Source organism: Choristoneura fumiferana, chromosome Z (assembly GCF_025370935.1).
Source record: "Choristoneura fumiferana chromosome Z, NRCan_CFum_1, whole genome shotgun sequence".
Classification (NCBI taxonomy): domain Eukaryota; kingdom Metazoa; phylum Arthropoda; class Insecta; order Lepidoptera; family Tortricidae; genus Choristoneura; species Choristoneura fumiferana.
In genome coordinates this window covers 8,034,500-8,041,410 of record NC_133472.1, presented here as the reverse complement: position 1 = coordinate 8,041,410, position 6,911 = coordinate 8,034,500, and the positions used below count along the sequence as shown (strand labels likewise).

The window sequence follows — 6,911 nt, the reverse complement described above, 5'->3', positions numbered from 1 at the left end:
TTTGTATGTTATGTATTATTATTATTAGTGAGTTTGGTTACCGTGATTTATTAATAGTATCATATACCACGATCTATTGGTCGGCCGTTACGGTTTCATATATATTATATGTATTCTTTTAGAGTTCCGTATAAAAGGAGTGTCCTTAATAGGAATAAAAATCTGACTGTCCGTGCCTCTGTCTGCCCGAGTGATATTTGAAAAAGAAAACAATTTTGTCGTGCCCCCAAATCAAAATTAATTTAACGTATCTATATGATGGTTTCTTAACCATGGTTGCGTATACTTGTCCTCGTACGAGTATGGTATGGTCAAGGGCATAAATACATATACGTTACCAAGACGTAAAAAATACCTATACATTTTTTTGCCACTAAACATAAGGTCGATGTTACATATTTTGCATTTATACACATATTGGCTGTATATATATACGCTTGAAACAAGAAATTGACTAAGCAAATTTTTTTTATGGGTTTAATTATATACGAGTACATATTGTTTGGAATCAGTAAATTTTACTGATTACAAACGTCTATATTAAAGTATACAAACATGTATAGTAAATTTTACTGATTCCAAACATGTATATAATTCACTACCTTTAAAAAATGTCGCTTAGTCAATTTCTCTTTCAAGCGTCGATATATTTTTGCATTCGACTGTACTTACTCGATAACGTAGATGAACCTACAGTCAGAACCACTTGGAACGGAGGCATAAGGCGGTTGCAACGCGTCTGAACTTTGCCTAATAAAATTACCTTGTTATGCCCATGAGTTACGGAGGCTTTAACTCGTTCGGGCAACGTTACCACTAAAACATGAAAGGTTTTCAGTTAAGCCTTTGAAGTAGCAACGATGCGCTCTTGACAAGGTAATAAAGTTTTATTGGATTCAATATTTGATGTCGCAGTCATATTACTTTGTTAGAGTGCGTTCTAGGTATGCCTTACAAACGATAGCGACCGTTTATTGGTTGGATCCAGCAAGTAATCGTAATCGAATCAAACGCCAATAAAAGTTGAGGTATGTAAAACTGCGTTTAAAATTACGTACCTACTGTTTTGTACTGTGAACGTGAGCGTTACCAGTGGTGGAAATAACGTTTATTTCTGCGAACAAGGGACCGATATTATAAATCACATCACTTGGATATATCGTTCAGAAGTGGCTAAAAATAGTGCTTGATTTGAATTTAATGGTGGTTAGACCAGCAAATTGTAGCATTGCGCAGATTTTTACCTATTTCGAGTGGTATTTTCGAGTGATGTGTGCCGAGTGCCGAATAGCCGCCTATTGGACTTAATTAGGACAGTGACATGTTAAATTCGATTGTAAGGCACTTTTCTAAATGCCAAACTTTTCCAGTTCCAAATCAGTTATTTCCATGTGTCAATTAAACTTGGAATTAAAGTTGGTAATTGCCATGTCAATTTTCATTAATGCGAGCTTTAAAATGAAAAAATACCAGCAGCTGAAAATTTACAGCTGTCAGAGTTACAGGTCGAATTACAAAAGCTGGCACGAATGGATTGAATGAGTGAATGAACACATATGTGTGTTGCCCATATGTATTTTGATGAAAATGAACGAGTTTTCTTTCCTGCCAATGCCAAGCCTGACATGGGCTTCTATGGGTGTGTAGATGAAAAACAGGGTCGGTATTTCCATGTCGGTATTATCCGAGGCGGTAAAGAGTGTCACCTGTCAAAACGATCGAATCAAAGACACATAAATTCTTTTTTAATGTTTTTTATTCTGGACTATGGAACAACCCGTAGCCGACCGGACTGTCGTAATTTGGCGGTAAAGAAAACTCTTTCATTTTTTTAAATTAATTGATGCTACTTAAAAATCTGATACTTTTTTCTGTTAATTAGAAAGGTTATTACTATCGATAAAAAAGCCGTGGTGGCATAGTGGTTTGAAAAAGCCGTGGTGGCATAGTGGTTTGACCTATCGCCTCTCAAGCTGAGGGTCGTGGGTTCAAACCCCGGCTCGCACCTCGTGAGTTTTTCGAAATTCATGTGCGGAATTACATTTGAAATTTACCACGAGCTTTGCGGTGAAGGAAAACATCGTGAGGAAACCTGCAACAAACCTGCGAAGCAATTCAATGGTGTGTGTGAAGTTCCCAATCCGCACTGGGCCCGCGTGGGAACTATGGCCCAAGCCCTCTTGTTCTAAGAGGAGGCCTGTGCCCAGCAGTGGGACGTATATAGGCTGGGATGATGATGATGATGATGATCGATAAAAAAAGTTTCTAGCGTTTCTAAAATTTTCATCCATTCCTCATTGTTGTTAGTTCTTGTAGTATATGAGCTACATGCTCACGGACATTGTTAGTTTGTTTCTCCCTGCTAAAGACGGTGCTTGTCGACATGTAACTGGAGCACGAATAGTTTTGAGAATAAAACCAGTTGTCCTTCAACATATTGACACGATGAAAATTGAAAACCTAAACTTTTTTGGTAGAGTCGGCACACACCTGCAAAAAAAAGTAAAAGTTAGTCTGATTTTTTTTACCATAGTGGTACCTACTTGGTTCTCATACAAGTATATTGACAACCAAATGGTACCATTTTAATCATGTACATTAGTGAATTTCCTTAATGCTTTGCAGGGCTCTCTACTCAGGGAACCCTTATAAATAGTTTTGACATGTCCGTCCGTCAGTCCGCGGCTTAACATAGACACTGTTAGTGCTAGAAGCTTTAATTTTGCACGAGTAAATATATATACGAGGGCGTTAACCACGCCGACAAAATGGAAATTTAAAATAATGAAAAAAAATTAGGTTAGGTACAGGCAGGTTTTATAATTTATAATAGAAATAATGCTTGGTTTCCGCGGGTTATAAACAAATTCCGTGCAGAAGAAGACGTCGATTAAGGAGGTACCTATACTTAATTGAAATGAAAACGTCCATAAGTTTAACCTATTAAGTCAATTTGTCCACGAGTTGATTTAAATAAGTTCTGGACTTCAGGCAATCAAATGTTTGTAGGAAGTTGGCAAACTCAACTCCGACCAGTGGAATGAATTACGAGATCACCGACAGTTTTCACTAACTCAAACTCAATTAAGTCCCTTACGCCGAGATTACCTTTGGAAGTTTCCCAACTTTACATTACTTTACAGAAATGAAATACATTTTGAAATAAAGTTGGTCGATCGAAAACTTGCATATTTAACTTACCTATTTATTATTTATAAATAACTCACTTTATTTCAATAAAAAAAAAACCGGCCAAGAGCGTGTCTTACACGCCCAGGATAAGGTTCCGTAGCCATTACGAAAAAATCAATCTGCTATTTACTCTTAAACTACTAATAATTCTCAAACAATCTTAGCCGCTATAATTTTCCTTGTAAATTTGATATACAAATTTTTCCACCCAACAGTTTAGATTTTAGAGGGCGGGGGGACGCTCGATTTCAATGAAAATTTGCACTTTAAAGTTGAATATTTCGCAAACAGATCACTGAATAGAAAAATTGTCTTAGCAACCCCCCAATGGTTTTAAAATACTTACCTATATAACGATACCCCACAATATTGGGTTAGTCGAGAAAAAACGTCTATAGGAGGTACCCCAAAATTTATTTTTATACTTGTTTTTATTGTACCACTTTGTCGGCGTGACTGATATGTATATTCATGTCAAATTACAGCTTTCTAGTATTAACGGTCTCTGAGCTTACCCGCGGACAGACAGACAGACAGACGGACAGACATGGCGAAACTATAAGGTTCCTAGTTGACTACGGAACCCTAAAAGCCAGCCGGCCACGCGCAGTGTAAGGTTCCGTTCCTAATAACGCAGCAAATATTAAGTTTTGATAGAATATTACTCGTTAACTTGTGAAGCCTATATATATACTAGGCTGTGATAGTTTACCTTTTAAATTCATTATACAGGACGTCCCAAGACTAGGCCACATGGAGGGAAAGTGTGTTAAAAAAATACTGAAAATAAACTGCCTTTTGATTTTAAAATCAATTTTAACTGCATTCAAAGATTTTTGAATAATCGCCTGTCTGAACCGGGAATCGAACCCGCTAAAAAGTAAAAAAAAAACCGTAATTTCATGACACCGATCAAAAGGCTCAATCAGAAGGATCATTTTTTCCAAGTAACTAGCATCTTGAATTAAAAAAAAACATGAATTTTACATTTACAACTTCAGGAAAACGAATAAGTACGCTTAGCCTTTTCTTTAACTTTCTACGAACTCGTAGTCGTCTCAGTCACACAAACTGTTCTCATACGATAAGTACTCGTAGGTAGGTATTTGACACTAACGCAAACGCGTTCGAGACGTGCTGCGTCCGAATTCTTAGGCTAAGGGCTCTGAACGTAGTGAGTATAGCCAGTGAAATTTAGTCTCTATGTAATATCGTATACAAAGCGTAAAGTTATACGAGCTTCTCCGATGCGTACCTACTATATGTACAGTCGAGTTCATAAACTTGTGAGCAAAAATTTGATCAAAAATATTTAAACACGCCGTTAACAATAGAGTCGTGTTCAGATATCTCAGTTCAGATATCGTGTTTATAGTTTGCTCACAAGTTTATGATATGAACTCGACTGTACGTTGGTTGATACTGTAATACGAGCAAATATGAACTGCTTTTATAACAGAGCACAAAACAAACATGCTCTTAGATTGACATTTGCCTGTAAACAATTGGTTCTTTCGTCGACCCGTAGTTAGGTTAAGCTGCCTATGATGTATTGATTAAAATCAAAATCTGCACTTTACGTAGTCAGTCGAAAGCCGATTCTCCTTTGGCCCCGGCGTGCCCGGGCTATATCTTTGCCGTTAGAAAATAATAATATAGCGTTTATCGATCGGCCCTACGCGCAAGCGTCCTTGGCAGCGTAACTTCCGTGCCAATTTTCAAAATTACGTTGCACCTTATCGACATTACGAAACTAGTAAATGGAAATGCACATGTGTCAATCGATAAAAGTCCACACATTTTTTTTTCTCAGCGTATGCAAATGTGTAATCATGCGTTAAATGGGATTCGCTAATGATTGACAAATTATAAATTGGTGAAGCAAAAGAGCGAATGCATCGGCACCCTATCAGGCGCTTTGGACCCACCGATATGGCCGTTGGTCCAATTGGCGAGGCTCCGCGCATGCCCATGCCGTCTTCAAGGTGTTTTATCAGCGTTGTAGTTTCACAGTCAGTGTCAGTAATGTAAGGTTTGCGCTCGGAGCCGGTGGTCCGGCAGGCCCTTTTAAAATGTAGCCACCGTTATTTTGTCCAACTTACGGTCCTTTTACCGAATATACGAGTAGTCGAATAGTCATTATCATATTTAAAGTTATACTTATTCCTCGTCAATTGTTGTCTAGTATATCACTCGTGTGTAGGTAGTTTTTATTGTTTTTAGGTAGGCAAATCTTATAGAAGGTAAGTCGTTAAGGAGAGCATGCATGGCTATGCTTTGATGTTATTAGTTAAGTTATGAGACGTTGGCTCGTGTACTCGCATTGTTTTACTTTCAATTCATTGTCATCTGCCATGCTGCTGGATTTCGCATTCTGTTCTTATTAATGTTTTGTTGATGTCAATATGCAACAGATGATCTTTGACACTTTACTGCACATAATTTGAAAGGATATTTTACTATATTTTTTATCTCATACTGCACATTTTAAATACAGTCATGCACCTGCGAATGTTTTTTGTAGTAGCTAGATTATTTACGTGCTAGCTAGAAAATTACTATGTATTTGTGTTATCCTATATTGTGCCAATACTTCTGTATTTATTTTTGTTGTATTTCTTTTCCCTTGTTTCTCATGTGTATCTCTGCATGCTCTAGTTTACAAAATGTGTGCGTCGTATGAGAGAAATCTATGGAGTTCACGCATCATATTTTTACTGATGATGATATAAGACAAATTGATGAAATCAATGCATCTAGATGAAATACCTACTTAGAGGAGCCGATACTATGATAAACTCAACAATCAAAGGAGTTCATATTCTAGTCGAAAGCACTGTTTTGATAACGTCATAAAACCATGTGAATGTACAAATTGCTTAGAAATAATGAAGCATTCTTGATCGGAAACCTAAGATTATAATCATACAAGTATCTTAAATGTAATTCATTCATTCGTAAAAATTCTATATACTCCCAAAAAAATGTTGCCGTTGCCAAAAATTCACACGTACGGACTTGGAAATCCTAAGCACAGAGACCCACGCTCGACTAATTGCATAGGTACATTTCGAGAAATGAAATAAATGTACATTCCGACTACTCCTCATTAATTTCACATCCTACAGACGGTACCTACCTACGCGACTTTGTAAACAACTTCGTTTATTCACTCAATTCAGTGTTCCATTGTACAAGCCTAAGCTTTTAGGTGCTTTAAATTTTAGTTTACACTTGGCACACTTTGGCAGCAAATGGTTGAGCAAGTTTGAATGATTGCCCCTTAAACCCCTTCTCAGCGGAATTTTTGATACAAAATGTACGTACTTGTACACCTTGGACTTGATAAACTTTGAATATTCATCAATGAATGAAAACAATGTCAACATCAATTGAAAAATGATAAACATTTAACAGGTGTGTTCAGTCAAAGTAACCGAACCACCTGCTGAAATATTCAAGATTAAATACAGGGCGTCCCAAGTCCATGCCACATGGAGGGAAAGTACCTTAAATATTGTATAGGTAGACGGTAGACAATTTTACTGAAAGGAGACTTCATTAGGGATCCGCAACCAAAATGGCCAAAATTGGAACCCTTATAGTTTCGCCACGTCTGTCTGTCTGTCCATCCGCGGCTTTGCTCTGAGACTATTAGTGCTAGAAAACTGTAATTTTGCACAGATATAATGTAGCAACTATGCCAACATGATAAAAAA

The 6,911-nt window shown here is 37.2% G+C and overlaps 1 protein-coding gene across 6 annotated transcripts in view; it reads left to right on the top strand.

The window, feature by feature from the left end:
- Positions 1-5,218: 5,218 nt before the first annotated feature.
- Pdzd8 (PDZ domain containing 8) overlaps positions 5,219-6,911 on the top strand; it is a 46,744-nt gene continuing 45,051 nt past the window's right edge. For all 6 annotated transcript variants that reach the window (XR_012453334.1, XM_074111363.1, XM_074111368.1 and 3 more), the window contains exon 1: positions 5,219-5,435. The gene's annotated coding sequence lies outside the window, so the exon portion shown is untranslated. The remainder of the gene's footprint in view (positions 5,436-6,911) is intronic.